This window comes from Aethalodelphis obliquidens, unplaced genomic scaffold (assembly GCF_003676395.1).
Source record: "Aethalodelphis obliquidens isolate GAN/ISIS:26980383/991018 unplaced genomic scaffold, ASM367639v1 scaffold125, whole genome shotgun sequence".
Taxonomy (NCBI): domain Eukaryota; kingdom Metazoa; phylum Chordata; class Mammalia; order Artiodactyla; family Delphinidae; genus Aethalodelphis; species Aethalodelphis obliquidens.
Genome location: NW_020838069.1, coordinates 1,170,340 through 1,185,944, shown reverse-complemented (window position 1 = coordinate 1,185,944; position 15,605 = coordinate 1,170,340). Strand labels below are relative to the sequence as shown.

General features: G+C 40.6%; 1 protein-coding gene across 7 annotated transcripts in view; it reads left to right on the top strand.

The window, feature by feature from the left end:
- The window catches only part of IP6K1 (inositol hexakisphosphate kinase 1), a 72,656-nt gene that overhangs the window by 34,209 nt on the left and 22,842 nt on the right, over positions 1-15,605 (top strand). Inside the window, exon 1 of one of the 7 annotated variants that reach the window (XM_027098682.1) lies at positions 457-528. The exons of the other annotated variants lie outside the window; for them this stretch is intronic. The gene's annotated coding sequence lies outside the window, so the exon portion shown is untranslated. Of the gene's footprint in view, positions 1-456; positions 529-15,605 lie in introns of those variants that run through there. 7 annotated transcript variants of the gene reach the window in all.

Genomic DNA, 15,605 nt, shown 5'->3' with positions numbered 1-15,605 from the left:
AGGAATTTGGTTTTTGATTATAGTTTCAGGTAATCTGCAGAGTAGTATAGTATCAAGACCTTTAAGTATGTGATTTCACCACCAAAGGCAGCCCTCTGGATTGTAGCCATCTTTGATTTTTAGGTGTATATTGCCTCTTGGTGTGCCTCTTTTAAATAGTACAGAATTCGGTGATTTAAAACTCCTTTGGAGTTCTAACAGTTGTGTGGTATCATTGAGATGTCACAGGAAAGACAGGAGCTATTCTATGGTTGCCTAATTCCTTACTCTGGAGATTTTCTTGTTTTAAGCTAGTAGTCATCTTTCATGGCAGGGGGTGGGGGATCTACATGAGGCCCCCAAGTAATCTGAAAAGCTCAATGCTGTGACTAGAACTTTGACTTCACCTGTCCTAGGTACAGGAGATTTTATTTCCATGTTTTACCTCTTTAACAGGACACATGTGAATATCACTAGTACAAGGTAGCAGATTTGTACCTGGAGTGACTTCCAGTTATAAACTCAGAGTTACAGCTAATTGAAATTTGGGTGAGTGACAAGAATTATTTTTCTTTTGTTTCTCTTCTGAAATAGAGCAGATTTTATTCAAAAAAAATTTTATGGTGGGGGGAAATCTCAAGTAGGGAGGTGTCTACATCAGTTTCCCAGTCACCTTAGGGTGTGTTCACTTCTGCCTCAGCCCTGTCAGCTTGCCCCCACTGTGCTCAGCTTCTCTTTTAGTTGAGCTGCAATAGGATGGTAGTAAAGAAAAGGAACTAGAGTTACCAGTCATGTCAGGAACCTAGGTTGCTAGAACAAGCCTTGTACTGTTCCTTTGCATCTTTCAGTTGTGCAGAAGCTTCTGTCTTCAGCTTTGGGTCTTCAGTGGGATCAGTAGTATGAGATAATAAGTCTGGAAAGCTCCCCATTCCATACATTAGCATTTTAGACAGTCTCATTTTAAGTGTTCTTTGGTTTTGTGTTCCTTTTTGAACCATTTCTCCTATCCTTCTACATGTGTGCTTTCTAGGTATGACCATGTTTGTATTCAGTTCTAACTGTGCTAGGCAGAGACTTACCTGATCCAGGTATGGCTTGTCTGAACTGACTAGTCACAGCACGGGTATTTCTTTGGATTCTTGTTAAAGAATAATCCCGTACAAATTGTGAGCAGACACTGTTTCTGGTGAGAAGGATGGGGTGCCTTTGTTTCCCCTTTTTGGTGTTTTCTAGTTTTGATTTCCCTATATCACTTTGGACCTGTGTTCTTAAAATTCTGTCCTGAAACCTCCTTACTTACACTCTTTTGAGCAAGTTGAAATAGACACTTTCAAAAGGATCTTCACTAAAAAAAAAAAAAAGAAAGAAAGTGTATATATATACACATATACATATATATATATGTCTGGGGAAGCACAAGTTTCTAATCTTTAGAAATACAGTAAAAGAAGGAAAGGGGTTCACTGGATTTTACTTAGATTCTCTCTTTGTCCTAAATTAATTCTGTTCTGGCTGTTTCTTGATGGGCTGGCACATCTCAGGCATCCTGCCAAGTTTCCTTTCCTCCATGTTTGCTCTCAGCCTGGTGTCCTGAGGAGGATGCCACTGTGTCCCTTGCTCCTGGATAGGACCAAGATGTCTAAACAATCCTTCCTCTTCTCTGAGGATAAACAAAATAGATACCTTTAAGCCTTTTCCCCCTTCTCCTTTTTTCAAACCTCCCAGATTGCTCTAGGCCTTTGCACATATTTCTGGTTTCTAGGTGAGGGATGTCCCAGTCCCTGGTAGATTGGAAGGGCAGGCTCAGGTTGGCAGCCATACTTACCTCAAGAACGATGCCTATATTTCTGTCTTCCTTAAAGGAGAGGTTTGTGAGCATCTGCTTGAAACAGTCCTTAGGGGTGAAGGAAGGAGGATTGTTCTCTTTCACCCTCATAAATATACCTAATCTATATCAGTACCTACAGTCTCATACGTAAAAGCACTAATCGACCTGAATTTCGGAAAGCATTAGGTTCCCTTGATTTTATATGCTTCAGAGAACAAACATACTTTCATGTTAGTTTTCAGCTGTAGTTTTGGGTTTTTCTGTCCTTGAATTTGAGAGTATTTCAGTATCTTTTCCTGTTAGAGTCCATATTAGCTTATTATTTCTGAAATAGTTAGAAATTAGTTTTCATAAAGTCCAGAGCTATGCAACCAGAGCTTTATGTGTTGTTCTTTTCTGTTAGAGTGACTTATCAGTCCATTGTGTTCTTTTCAGTTACGAGTGATTTTGCTGTTTTTCCCTTGGATTGTATCGGAGAGTAAAAAACAAATGAAAGATACATTATTGCCAACATTTTACTTAGCATTCCTGTCTTATCAAGTTTAAATTACTTTTAAAAGACTAAGTAGGACTTTCTGGTAGCGCAGTGGTTAAGAATCCTCCTGCCAATGCAGGGGACACGGGTTTGAGACCTGGTCTGGGAAGATCCCATGTGTTGCGGAGCCGCTAAGCCCCGTACTCCACAACTACTGAGGATGTACTCTGGAGCCCGCGAGCCACAACTGTTGTGGCACACGGGCTCAGTAGTTGTGGATCGCGGGTTCTAGAGCGCAGGCTCAGTAGTTGTGGTGATTGGGCTTAGGCGGCTCCACGGCAAGTGAGATCTTCCCAGACCAGGTCTCAAACCTGTGTCCCCTGCATTGACAGGAGGATTCTTAACCACTGTGCCACCAGGGAAGCCCTCATATGCTTTTTTAAGGGCGTGATACTTTGTCATTATGCTTTTAGTGCTTAAGTGGGTATATTTAATTTTAGAAGAGGTAGTAGAAATACTGGATTTTTAAACCAGTTTCAATGAAAATTTGAGGAAATTTGCAAATATACCTTGTTCAATGTGAAGGTACTAAGTATGCTTCTCTTTACAAAAAGATTGTATATCAAACCCAAGTGGTTAATCTCAGGCTATAAAAATACATCGGCAACAGAATTTCCAATTCTTTTTTCTTTTTTTTGGCCGCACCACGCAGCATGTGGGATCTTAGTTCCCCGATCAGGGATCAAACCCCTGTCCCCTGCATTGGAAGCGCGGAGTCTTCCGCTGGACCGCCAGGGACGTCCCAGAATTTCTACTTCTAACCAAGCTCCTTAGAGTGCATGTCTGCTGGTCTGCATTTTGAGTGTGTGTCTGTGCTTGCCCGATTAACAAAGTAGGTGACCAGGTATTGTCTTTCTCTTGCTGTGAAGACAGTGCTTTCCTAGTTCTTAAAATAGTTTGGACCTCATTCACCACCATATCTGATTGCAATTTCTCTTTCTTTGCCAGTGCTTTTATTCATTGCCACTTTCTAGCTTTGCTGTGTTGTTGAATTAAAACAAACAAAACTACTTATATCTCCTAAATTTGGTTCAAGTTCTTTGATGTGGTTTATTCTTTATAATTGAGATTATCTGTATGTTTGCCTGATTTTTTTGCCCCTTGTTTCTCTTTTGTATCATTAATGAAAATGATCTAATCATCCTCCCTCATAAGATGATTCTTTTTTCCTTCCATATCTAGTTTAGTTTCTGTTGTTGTCATTCTTATCCAGGTACATTTAAACATCTTTTTCTTTCATATATCAACTCTTTTTCGAGTCAAAACACAGAATTTTGCGTTCTTTTTATTTCTTTGGTTTGGAATTCTATCCTTTGGTCAACATACTTCTCTGTAAAGGCACGTTAACTCTTTGTTCTGGGTTTGGTAGCCCTAGGTTAGAAGTCTGTAAACTTTTCTGATTTACAATTCTAATAGTAAAAAAAAAAAAAAAAAAAAAAGACCTTGTCCTGTCATAAACATTTTTCATATGTTGTATACTTACTCTGCTGTACACATCTGTTATATAATCATATACATACATTCATTTATTCAGCTGTTTTTATTGTGTGGCTGCCACATGCCAGACACTGCTCCAGGCAGTTTGGATAAAATATAGTGAAAAAACAAAGAGCCTTTCCTTCATGGAGTTGACATCATAATAATAATAAACCACAGACATTATCAATAAATAAAATATATAACATGTCAGAAGGGGATAAGTGCCATGAAAAAAAGAAAAAGTAGAGCAGATTAAGGGGGATGGAACATCCAGGCGGGTTTGCAGTTTAAACTTAGGGAGGTTAGGGTAGACCTAATTGAGAGAGACATTTGGGCACAGACTTTTGTTTTGGCTGCGTTGGGTCTTCATTGCTGCGCACGGGCTTTCTCTAGTGGTGAGTGGGGGTACTCTTCACTGCGGTGCACAGGCTTCTCATTGCGGTGGCTTCTCTTGTTGTGGAGCACGGGCTCTAGGCGTGCAGGCTTCAGTAGTTGTGGCACGTGGGCTCAGCAGTTGTGGCTTGCGGGCTCTAGAGCTCAGGCTCAGTAGTTGTGGTGCATGGGCTTAGTTGCTTCACAGCATGTGGGATCTTCCCGGACCAGGGCTCGAAACCCTGTCCCCTGAATTGGTAGGTGGATTCTTAACCACTGCACTACGAGGGAAGTCCTGAGCCAAGATTTTTGAAGGACGTAAGGGAGTTAGCCACTTGGATATCTGGGGGAAGAATGGTCCAGACAGAAGGAATGGCTGGTGCAAAGACCCTAAAGTAGGAATATTCCTGTATGTCTAGCCAGTATGACTCAGAGTGAGGTAATAAGCAAAGGGGAAAGGGGTAGGAATCAGATAAGAGAGAAAATGGGGGTGGGGAGGAATGCAGATCTTATAGGTTATGGCAAGGTGTTGGGTGAGATGGGAGCCATTGCAGGATTTTGAACAGAGAAGTCAAATGCTCTGACTGTCAGTTTAACAGAGTCACTGACTGCTGTGTTGAGAACAGATTGCAGGAAGGCCATGATAGAAGCTGGATACCAGTTGGTGATCACACCAGGTGGTAGCATTAGAGATGGTAAGAAGTAGTTGGATCTGGACTTGTTCTGAAGATAGACTCGGTAGGATTACATGACACCCTACTGATATCATGGGGTTTGAGAGAAAAAGAGGAATCAAGAATGCCTGTCAGGATTTTTGTGAGAACAGCTGTGAAAATGGAGCTGGGGATGGGTAAGACTGCAGGTGGAGAGGTTTTTTGGGGGTGGGGGGAAATGAGTTCTGTCAGCAGTGTTAAATTTAAACTTCCTAGATCAAATAGGCAGTTGGATATATGAATTTGGTGTTCAAGAAAGAGGACTGAACTGAAAGTGTAGCTAGACAACAGAGAACCAAGGACTGAGCCCCAAGGCCTCCAGCGTTAGGCTGGGAAGAAGAGAAAGAACCAGCAAAGTAGATTGAGTAACAGGAAGATGAGGGGAGTGTGGTGCTTGAAGGCCAAGTGAAGAAAACAAATCAAGGAGTTCTAATATTTTTTTCCCATTTCCAGGGGACTGTGATGGTATTCATACTCCACTTTGGGAACCATTGCTAGTATGTTCTTCTCCTGTCATGTGCTGTGTATTGACATCAGGCTTTTAGCACTGTGAAGGCTTTTTGTTTTATTTAATGAAATATAAGTTCAGGGAATAATACAATACTAGTGTACTGGGCACATAGATTAAAAAATGTTAACATTTTACCATATTTGTTTCAGACTTTTTAAAAAGAAATTAAAAATTATTAAAAGAGCTGAAGTTCCCTTTTCTTCCTAGATACCAGTCCCCTCCTTTCCTTTCCTCCTGTAAAGTTGATGCACATTCTTCCATTCCATATCATTGTTGTCGTTAATACATATGTGTGTCCATAAATTCATGTATAATACTGTTTTATGTATTAAAAATTTACAGTGATGGCATACTAGAAATATTTCCAAACATGCTTTTCCAATTTGTTTTGAAATGTATTCATGTTGACATATGTAGATTATTAATTCAGTACTATACAGTTTATGAATATACCCATTCATTTATCCATTTGCCCATTGATGAACATTTAAATCGTTTCCCATTTTTCTGTTATAACAATGCTGCAGTGAACATCCTTGAACCTGCCATCTTGGGTACGTGCTGGGTTGTGGAGAGTACAGATCTTTGGTTTTGTGTTATCATAATCAGAATAGGAGAGGAGCCATTTCTCCCCGGTTTGCCAGTGCTTGGTATGTTCACACTTTGTATTTTTTGCTGATCTTACAGAACTGAAATGGTTTCCTGTTTAAATTTGCATTCCTCTGGTATTTGTGAAGGGGGGCATCTTATCACATGTTTATTAGCCATCTGAGTGTTTTCTTTTTTTCCATTTTCTTTTTTTTCCCCACTTTTATTTATAGGAGTTCTTCATATATTGTTTACTAATATTGCTAATTATAAATATTGCAAATATCATTTCTTTGTCTGACTTTTATCTTCACTTATGATTCTCTTATACAGAAAATAATTTTATTGTGGCTGGTGGTAGGAAGGGGGGATTGCAAGTGGGTATGAGGGATCTTTTGGAGTGATAGAAATATTTTAAAATTGGGTTGTGGGAATTGTTGTACAACTCTGTAAATTTACTAAAAATAATTGCATTGTACACTTAAGTGAATTTTATGGTTTGTAGATTATACTTCAATAAAAGCTTTTAAAATTAAAAAAATATTTAATGGCATCTTATCAGTGTTTCCTGTTGTGGTTTGTGTGTTTTATGTCTTATGGAATTTTACTTAATCTATTGTCAAAAGGCATTTAAATTTTGTATTTATTGCCTTCAAGTTTTATTTTGCACATTTATATGTTGGGAATTTATTTTGGATTATTGTTGGAGGTAGGGATAGAATTTTATCTGTATGTAGCCTGTTTATGACATAGATCATCTTTTTCAATTGAATAATGGGTATTTAAATATTTAATATTATTTAAATTAAATATTACTTCAGGCACACACACACACACACTCCCATGTGTGTTCCTAAGATCTCTTTGGTTCTCTTTGCAAAATATACTCTTTTTTTTTTTTTTTTTGCGTTACGTGGGCCTCTCACTGTTGTGGCCTCTCCCATTGCGGAGCACAGGCTCCGGACGCACAGGCTCAGCGGCCATGGCTCACGGGCCTAGCCACTCCGCGGCATGTGGGATCTTCCTGGACTGGGGCATGAACCCGTGTCCCGTGCATCGGCAGGCGGACTCTCAACCACTGCACCACCAGGGAAGCCCTACTCTTTCTTAATTGCTATAATTTCATAAAGAGCTTTGCTATTGGGGAGGGCAAGTCATCTTTCATTACTCTTTTTTTAAATTAATATCATATTACTATTTATAGATTTATCCATTTTAGAACTAACCTATACATCTTATCACAGAAGGTAAGAATTTAACTTTTTTTTTTTTAAAGAAGATGTTGGGGGTAGGAGTTTATTAGTTTATTTATATATTTTTGTTGTGTTGGGTCTTCGTTTCTGTGCGAGGGCTTTCTCTAGTTGTGGCAAGCGGGGGCCACTCTTCATCGCGGTGCACGGGCCTCTCACTATCGCGGCTTCTCCCGTTGCGGAGCACAAGCTCCAGATGCGCAGGCTCAGTAGTTGTGGCTCACGGGCCCAGTCGCTCTGTGGCATGTGGGATCCTCCCAGACCAGGGCTCGAACCCGTGTCCCCTGCATTAGCAGGCAGACTCCCAACCACTGCACCACCAGGGAAGCCCCACTCTTTTTTTTTTTTAAGTTTTTTTAAAAAATAAGTTTCAACATTTTTAAAAAATATTTATTTATTTTTTTGGCTGCCTCGGGTCTTAGTTGCGACACCAGGATCTTTCATTGAGAGCTCGTGGGCTCTTCGTTGTGGCTCCGGGCTTTTCTCTAGTTGTGGCGTGCAGGTTTACTCTTTAGTTGTGGCACGTGGGCTCTCTTGTTGAGGCACGTGAGTTCAGTAGTTGTGACGCACGGGCTTAGTTGCCTCGCGGCATGTGGGATCTTAGTTCCCTCACCAGAGATTGAACCTGTGTCCCCTGCATTGGAAGGCGGATTCTTTACCACTGGACTACCAGGGAAGTCCCTTTCATTTCTCTTTGACATTGCTGTCTAGCTACATTACTTGGTCTTTACTCCTCCATATGAATATAAAGTCAGCTTGTCAAGTTTGTCAGAAAACTCTCTTGGAATTTTTATTGAAATTGCATTACGTTTCAATATCGAGCCCCCCCCACATGAATATGGTGTATTTATGTCTTCTTTTAGGTCCTTCAGTCAAGTTTTATTTGTCATAATTTTTAAAGATTCATATGTACTTTATATAGTTTTGGTTGCCGTTGTAAATGGGATATATTTAAACAGTTTTCATTTTGTAATTGTTTTTTGCTAGTATAGGAGACTACTATTGATTTTTTTTTCCTTTTTATTAAGTCCTGACTTATAGTAAAGCTATACACAGCTCAGTGGATATGTATAGTACTCATCTTTGTCACCTCTACCTTCGTGCCCCTTCTCAATTAGTATTTTCCCAGAGAAACCACTGTTGTGGTCTTCATAATTTTGAATTTCATATAAATAGAATCACACCACATGGCCTCTTTTGTGTCTAGATTCTTTCTTGCTACATCACACCCGTGAGATTCATCTGTGTTGTGTTTAGCAGTAGTTGGTTCTTTTTCATTTTTCTGTAGTATTCCACTGTATGAATATACCACAATTCACCCATTTTAATTTTTTTACGAATTAAATATCCCATTTATTAATTTATAAGCCATAATAACACCTGACAGTCATTTTACCTAACCAACAGCTTTTGCTTTGAAAAAGGAAAACAAATTAATATATAAATTTCAGCAATATCAGAAACTTTATTTTACTTGAATTAGAACATGATTCATTTCGGAGTTCAATTATATGTTCAAGGAGTTAGTAACTATAACCAGAAAGTCAACCTAACTTTTGTTAACTAGTGTCTTTAAAGTGCAAATTTATTTTCATTTCTTGCTGTACACCAGTGGAAAAAATTCAATTTCAGAATCTCAGCAAGTTCTTCTTAAAAATAGCCTCCTTCCCATTTTATGCAGTGAAATGTGGAACCAAGTTTTTTAAAGAAAATGAAGGACAAACAAATATAGACTTCTGTAGCTGGTGGTATACAAATTCATAGGCAGAGCAGTGGAACTCCATGACCTCTGGGGGAGCAGTCCATTCATAAGCTGACAAAATTTTAACCATTTTAATATAAACTTCCAATGATCTAAAATAACTGATTCAAACAAACTACATTATTTCCTCTCTGAACATCAGTCACCAGGATATATGGAGGGAATTGCTGCTACTTAAGCCCCTCTTACTCCAGCATCCACATTTGTGAAGAATGTTTGCTGCTCCTTTTCCTCAGGTATTTAGACCTCTGCTCTGCTCCTGAGGCTGGTGACAGTGTTGAATAAAATGCAGCTATTACTGAAAACCCCACAAGCTAAGCCAGTGGTCCTTTCATTTGGGCACAGTCTTTTTTTTTTTTAAATAAATAAATAAATTTATTTATATATGGCTGCGTTGGGTCTTTGTTGCTGCACGTGGGCTTTCTCTAGTTGTGGCGAGTAGGAGCTACTCTTCGTTGCGGTGTGCGGGCTTCTCATTGCGGTGGCTTCTCTTGTGCAACATGGGCTCTAGGCCTGCAGGCTTAGTTGCTCCGTGGCATGTGGGCTCTTCCCGGCCAAGGGCTCGAACCCGTGTCCCCTGCATTGGCAGGTGGATTCTCAACCACTGCACCACTAGGGAAGTCCTGGGTCATACAATTTTAATCACCACATGATTTTGCCAAACGTTCCAAATCCTAGCTTGGTGCTATACTTTTCCTGCCTCCCCTAGAACCTGATTCAGACCCCAGTGCAAACAACCCAGTAAGAATAGACATGGTAGTCAGAACACAGTGGTCTTGTCTACTCTAATGCATAATATTAAATAATATTCTTGATTAATTTCCATTATTCAAGGTTGTGTTAATCAGATAGGAGCTTTACTATTAAATACTGAAATGTATCATGTTTCCACAATGGGAATTTTCTTATTTTTAAATATTTTAAAGTAAAATAATTTTCAATCCAATACACACAATGCTACAAACTATTTCCATAGAAAAGGGCAGTTTCCTTTTCACAAAAACAAGATTTCCTCACCAGGTATTCTATCTAGTCATGGCAGAAATGGTGAAGTCTCATCAGAAAAAGAGTGAACAGGTACTCTTGGAGCAGCACTTAAAACACTGATTCTGATTTCTGCTCTAGACTGAATGTTTGTGTCCCTCACAAATTCATATGTTGAAACCTAATTTCCAATGTGATGGTGTTTGGAAGTGGGACCTTTGGGGCTGATTAGGTCATGAGGGTGGAGCCCTCATGAATGGAATTAGTGCCCTTATAAAAGAGGCCCCAGAGAGCCCTTTCATCCCTTCTACCATGTGAGGACACAGTTACTCATCGAACATCAAACCTGCCATTGCCTTGGTGTTGAACTTCCCAGCCTCTGGAACAGTGAGAAACAAATTTCTGTTGTTTATAGGCCACCTACTCTATGGTATTCTATTACAGTAGCCCAGACGGATTAAGACAGTTTCCTAAGGATTCTTGTCAAAACCCTAAGAATGTAACTCCTTGTAATTACTTCCTTTCAGTACTCCGTAATGCCCCCAAAATGAGAAATACCCTATTTATGCCAAGGACAAAAAGGTGTAGAGAGAGGAAGGAAAATAGTACATTTCCCTTCAACCCTGAATCCGGGCAAATGCCACTTCAGATTTTCATGTCAAAGAATTAGGCTGTAGGAATTAAATACTAATTGCAATTGCTTTTCACTTCTGCATGTTTGTCAGTCACAGAAAAGGGCCATTGGGATGACTGGGGAAAGTGGGAACCTCTTTGTGTCCTGGAGATGCTTTTAATAAATGCCAGCTTTCTGCTGGTCTTAGAAACTGGGATAGCAGCTCACAAGTTCCTCCACACTGTATGGTTCCTGGGTCTGTCTGAGTAGTGGAATTAAAGTGGCTCTTTTGTGGGACTTCCCTGGTCTGAGAAGTGAAATTAAAGTGGCTATTTTGTGGGACTCCCTGGGACTTCCAGTGGTTAAGACACCACTCTTCCACTGCAGGGGGCACGGGTTCGATCCCTGGTTGGGGAACTAAGATCCCGCATGCCACGCAGCATGGCCAAAAAATAGGGGGAAAAAAGTGGCTAATTTGTAATTTTCAAGCACTATTCTTCATTCCTTTCCTTGACACCCAGGAAACCAATGCTTGCCAGCATAGAGGTCTGTATCTGTAGGAGTTCCACCTTTCCAGAGAGAATTCTTTATGTTACCTGGGAAGTAGACAAGACAGGTAACTTGGAAACATATTTACATGGGAACACATCTACACAGAAAAGTGAAACTTGGCCATGATTTCTGTAGTGATGCAGATCTAAGATGCCACATAGGGAAAAAGAGTACCATTTATAAAGTTTTCCCCAGGGAAAACCTTTGGAGTTTTGTTTACAAAACCAAACCAAACCAAAAACACATTCTGGTAGGGAGTTTTTTTTTTGGTTTGTTTTTAGTTTAAAAACTAACAGTGAGGGCTTCCCTGGTGGTGCAGTGGTTGAGAGTCCGCCTGCCGTTGCAGGGTTCACGGGTTCGTGACCCGGTCCGGGAAGATCCCACATGCCGCGCAGCGGCTGGGCCCGTGGGCCATGGCCGCTGGGCCTGCGCGTCCGGAGCCTGTGCTCCGCAACGGGAGAGGCCACAACGGTGAGAGGCCTGCGTACCGCAAAAACAAAAAAAAAAAAAAAAAGAAAAAACTAACAGTGAAACCCATGGCAGTGAAACCAGAGTCCCTCATGATTGCTGTTATGTGATATTTTTGATACTTTGTAGCTTTTAAAGAATTCACAAGTTTTTCTTTTTTTATATATTTTTGTTTTTATATATTTTTTTTATTTCGAAAATTTTTTAAAATTTTTATTTATTTTTGGCTGCGTTGGGTCTTGTTGCTGCGTGTGGACTTTCTCTAGTTGCGGCGAGCAGGGGCTACTCTGTTGTAGTGCACAGGCTTTTCATTGCATTGGCTTCTCTTGTTGTGGAGCACAGGCTCTAGGTGCGCGGGCTCAGTAGTTGTGGCTCGTGGGCTCTAGAGCGCAGGCTCAGAGTTGTGGCGCATGGGCTTAGTGGCTCCGCGGCATGTGGGATCTTCCTGGACCACGGCTTGAACCCATGTCCCCTGCATTCGCTGGCAGATTCTTAACCACTGCCCCACCAGGGAAGTCCCTTCTTTATTTTTTTTGGCTGCGTCAGGTCTTATTGCAGCATGTGGGATCTTTTCGTTGCAGCCCGTGGGCTTCTCTCCAGTTGTGGTGCGTCGGCTTCTCTCTAGTTGTGGCGTGTGGGTTTTCTCTCTCTAGTTGTGGCGCGTGGGTTTCAGAGTGCCTGGGCTCTGTAGTTTGCGGCACACAGCCTCTCTGGTTGAGGCGCGCGAACCCAGTAGTTGTGGTGCATGGGCTTAGTTCCCCTGCAGCATGTGGGACCTTAGTTCCCCAGCCAGGGGTTGAACCCATGTCCCCTGCGTTGGAAGGCGTATTCTTTACCACTGGACCACCAGGGAAGTCCCCACAAGTTTTTCTTTATGCTAGTAGTTTCTTAAGTCTAGAAAAGACTGCAGAAGCTATTGACATCTTGAATGGCATAAACTACTTGAAATCAGGTCAATGTATTTGCAGAGCACAGTCTGCAAAATCTTTGAGAATTAATTACACTCTGGGAAATATGATTTATTGACTACATGGTATTTAGATCCGTTTGTAAAAAAAAAAATAATGAGCAGTAAGGTCCTGAAGTGGCAAGAGTATCAATTTCTTTTATGGTCTGCCTCCTGTTGAAGCATAGTAGAATCAGTTCTAAACTAATTATTTGGATATTTGGACAGGTTCATTTCTACGTATGAGAGAATGAATTTTCTGTTGGTCAGGTTCTTTTTTAGTATCTTGGTACCAGCGCTATGGACCAGACGTAATTCACATTCTCTGACTTCAGGGACACTTTAAAGATTATAGAGCAACATTTTTCATTTTGGGGCTTATGGAGAATATGCCCTTTGTCATTAGTGAAAAGAGCTTGTTCTTCATTTGTTGGAAGTTTCCTTATTGTCATCAGAAAACAGTTAGTGACCTCTTTATGTGCAAAGTGTATTAACTGGAGATCTGGGGATTTTGATGCAACTATTTCTGTCCTTTCATTTATGATGGTTTTGACTGCAAGTGACAGAACATCCTAATGTGACTGGCTTAAAGCATAAAGGGAAATTTATTTTTGTTACATAACAGGATATCCAGTACTTTAGTGACAGCCTCATGGGCCCTGATTTTTATTTCCTGTTCTGTATGCTCAGCATGTTGGCCTTGTCTTAGGCAAGTATCTTTTAGAGTTACAAGGTGGCTGCAGTAGTCTCCGATATCACGTGCAGACAGAATAATATCCTGAGGAAGAGGAGGTACCCCTCTCTCGTGTTAAGAGCAAGGTATCTTTTCCCAGAGAATCCCTGGCCAACTTCTCCTCATCTCATTGGGAAGAAGAGAGTCACATGCTTTTTCCTAAATAAGCTCGTAAGAACTGAGGTACTGTTCAAGATTCTCCCTGAGCTAGAATGGAATTTCACATTCCCTTGAGGTTTGGCTGCCTGAACAAGATTGGGACTCTATTAGGAAAGGAATAGTGGAGACAGACACCATCGTCCATAGCCCTCTCAGTCCACGGTTTTTACAGCAGGCCTTGGTGGACACCAGACTTCAGGAACGACCTCTGATTGTTTATCAAGAAGAGTCAGAGCTTTTGCTATTTCCAGAACTTTCAAGGCTGGGCGGTAGGTGAGTCAAGCCCAAGCCCTTCACCTACGTCGGCATATCCCACAGGGTTGGCAGTGGGCATGTCTTCATGAGGAAACTTGAAGTTTCTTCCTTCAAGTGACATACAAGTCTCCACACCTTGTAGGCCAGGGCTTTACAGAGGTTGAGAGAGTTCTGGGCACTTCCACTTTTTCAGGTTCCCAGTTTATTTAAAAAGAAACGCCAAATCAGAGCTATAGAAATGTGGTATATTTTACATGTTTACTTCTAAGAAAATATTTCAAACACAAAAACAGTACCATGATTTTATGTAGACATCAAGGGGAAACAAAATATCAAAAGTCTACATCTGACTGGAGATTGAACTTCTTCCTTTCAGTCCTGTGGGGGCTGCAGAGGATGCCACGGATCTCTCAGAGTCCAGGGAATGGCCCTAATGTCCAACTCTTCTGGGGCACTTGGCACTGTTGACCCCTCTCCTAAACCAGATACCCACTGACCCAGGCTAGAAAGTCTGGCACCTTCTTGGTATCCCATCTGTGGTCAGAGGCAATCCCAGGGTGAAGAGGAGCCAGGGCAGGAGCCGATTGACATTGCTAGCTAGAGTCCACTGCCACAGTGGGCACCTCTAGGAACCCTGAGATAAGCCTTCCGCAATTGCTTCCTGCCCCCACTTTCTGCCCTAAGCACTGCCACTGTGCTTTCATATTTTATTTTCATATCGTTGTGCTTTTACTCACTGTGGTCCTCTTCCTGGAATTATTTTAATTCATTCTAACAAACCTCATTTTGAGTACTGCCGTGTGCCAGGAAATGCCTTGGATCCTAGATGGAGTTAAGAGAGAATGGTTTGGTGGTGGTGACAGATGACAAAATAGATGACAGTACAGTGATTTATTGCTGCCTTAGAGTTGGCACAGGGTGCCGTAGGAGTCGCAGAGGTGTACATCGAACTCTTGTTTCAAGAGAATGGAGTCTCAGAAAACTCCCTGGGGCAGGGAGTTGCCTTATCCTGAAGGAGGACTAAAAAATGAATAGTTTTAAAGTGGTGCTGATCTGTTTGTGGGAGCGGGAATGGAGAATAATTTATTTTTGTTGATAGTGGTGAAATAGAACATAGTTTCCTGGGCAGCTTTGGATTAAGAAAATTTTGCAGTTTTGCAACAGTGTTCTTGTATAGCTCATTTTGCCCATAATTATGAGGTTCAGAAAAAAAATAGTTTATTATATCTTGCAGATAAAAGCATATTTCTGCTCTATATTTTCTTTTTCTTTTTTAGTCTTGATCTTTCAGATGTTGTCTTGCCTACTACATTCCTTTTTAATTTTTTAAAAATGTTTTTGAAGTATAGTTTATTTACAATGTTGTGTTAATTTCTTCTGTACAGCCAAGTGACCCAGTTATACATATATATATATATATATATATGTTCTTTTTCATATTCTTTTCCATTATGGTTTATCACAGGATATTGAATATAGTGCCCTGTGCTGTACAATAAGACCTTGTTTATCTGTTCTATATATGATAGTTTGCCTCTGCTATCCCAAACTCCCAATCCTTCCCTCCCCCACCCCCGCTACCTACTACATTCCTAGTTTTTAAAATATATTCAGTATTAAGTTGCCCACTATATTAACTTTCTTGAGAGAAGACTGACATTAAAAGGAGGTTATTTAAGTACAAAGAGCTTTTCTTTGTCCTTAGAGTCAAACAGAAAGGGAAGCTCTGTGGTGCTAGACATGGTCATAAATTGATGGCCATAAATTTAAAGTAGAAGAAATACGAAGCCTGAATTCCTTTCAGAAAAACAAAACATTTTTTAAAACTATTTATTTATTTATTTTGGCTGTGCCAGGTCGTATTTGTGGCACGTGGGA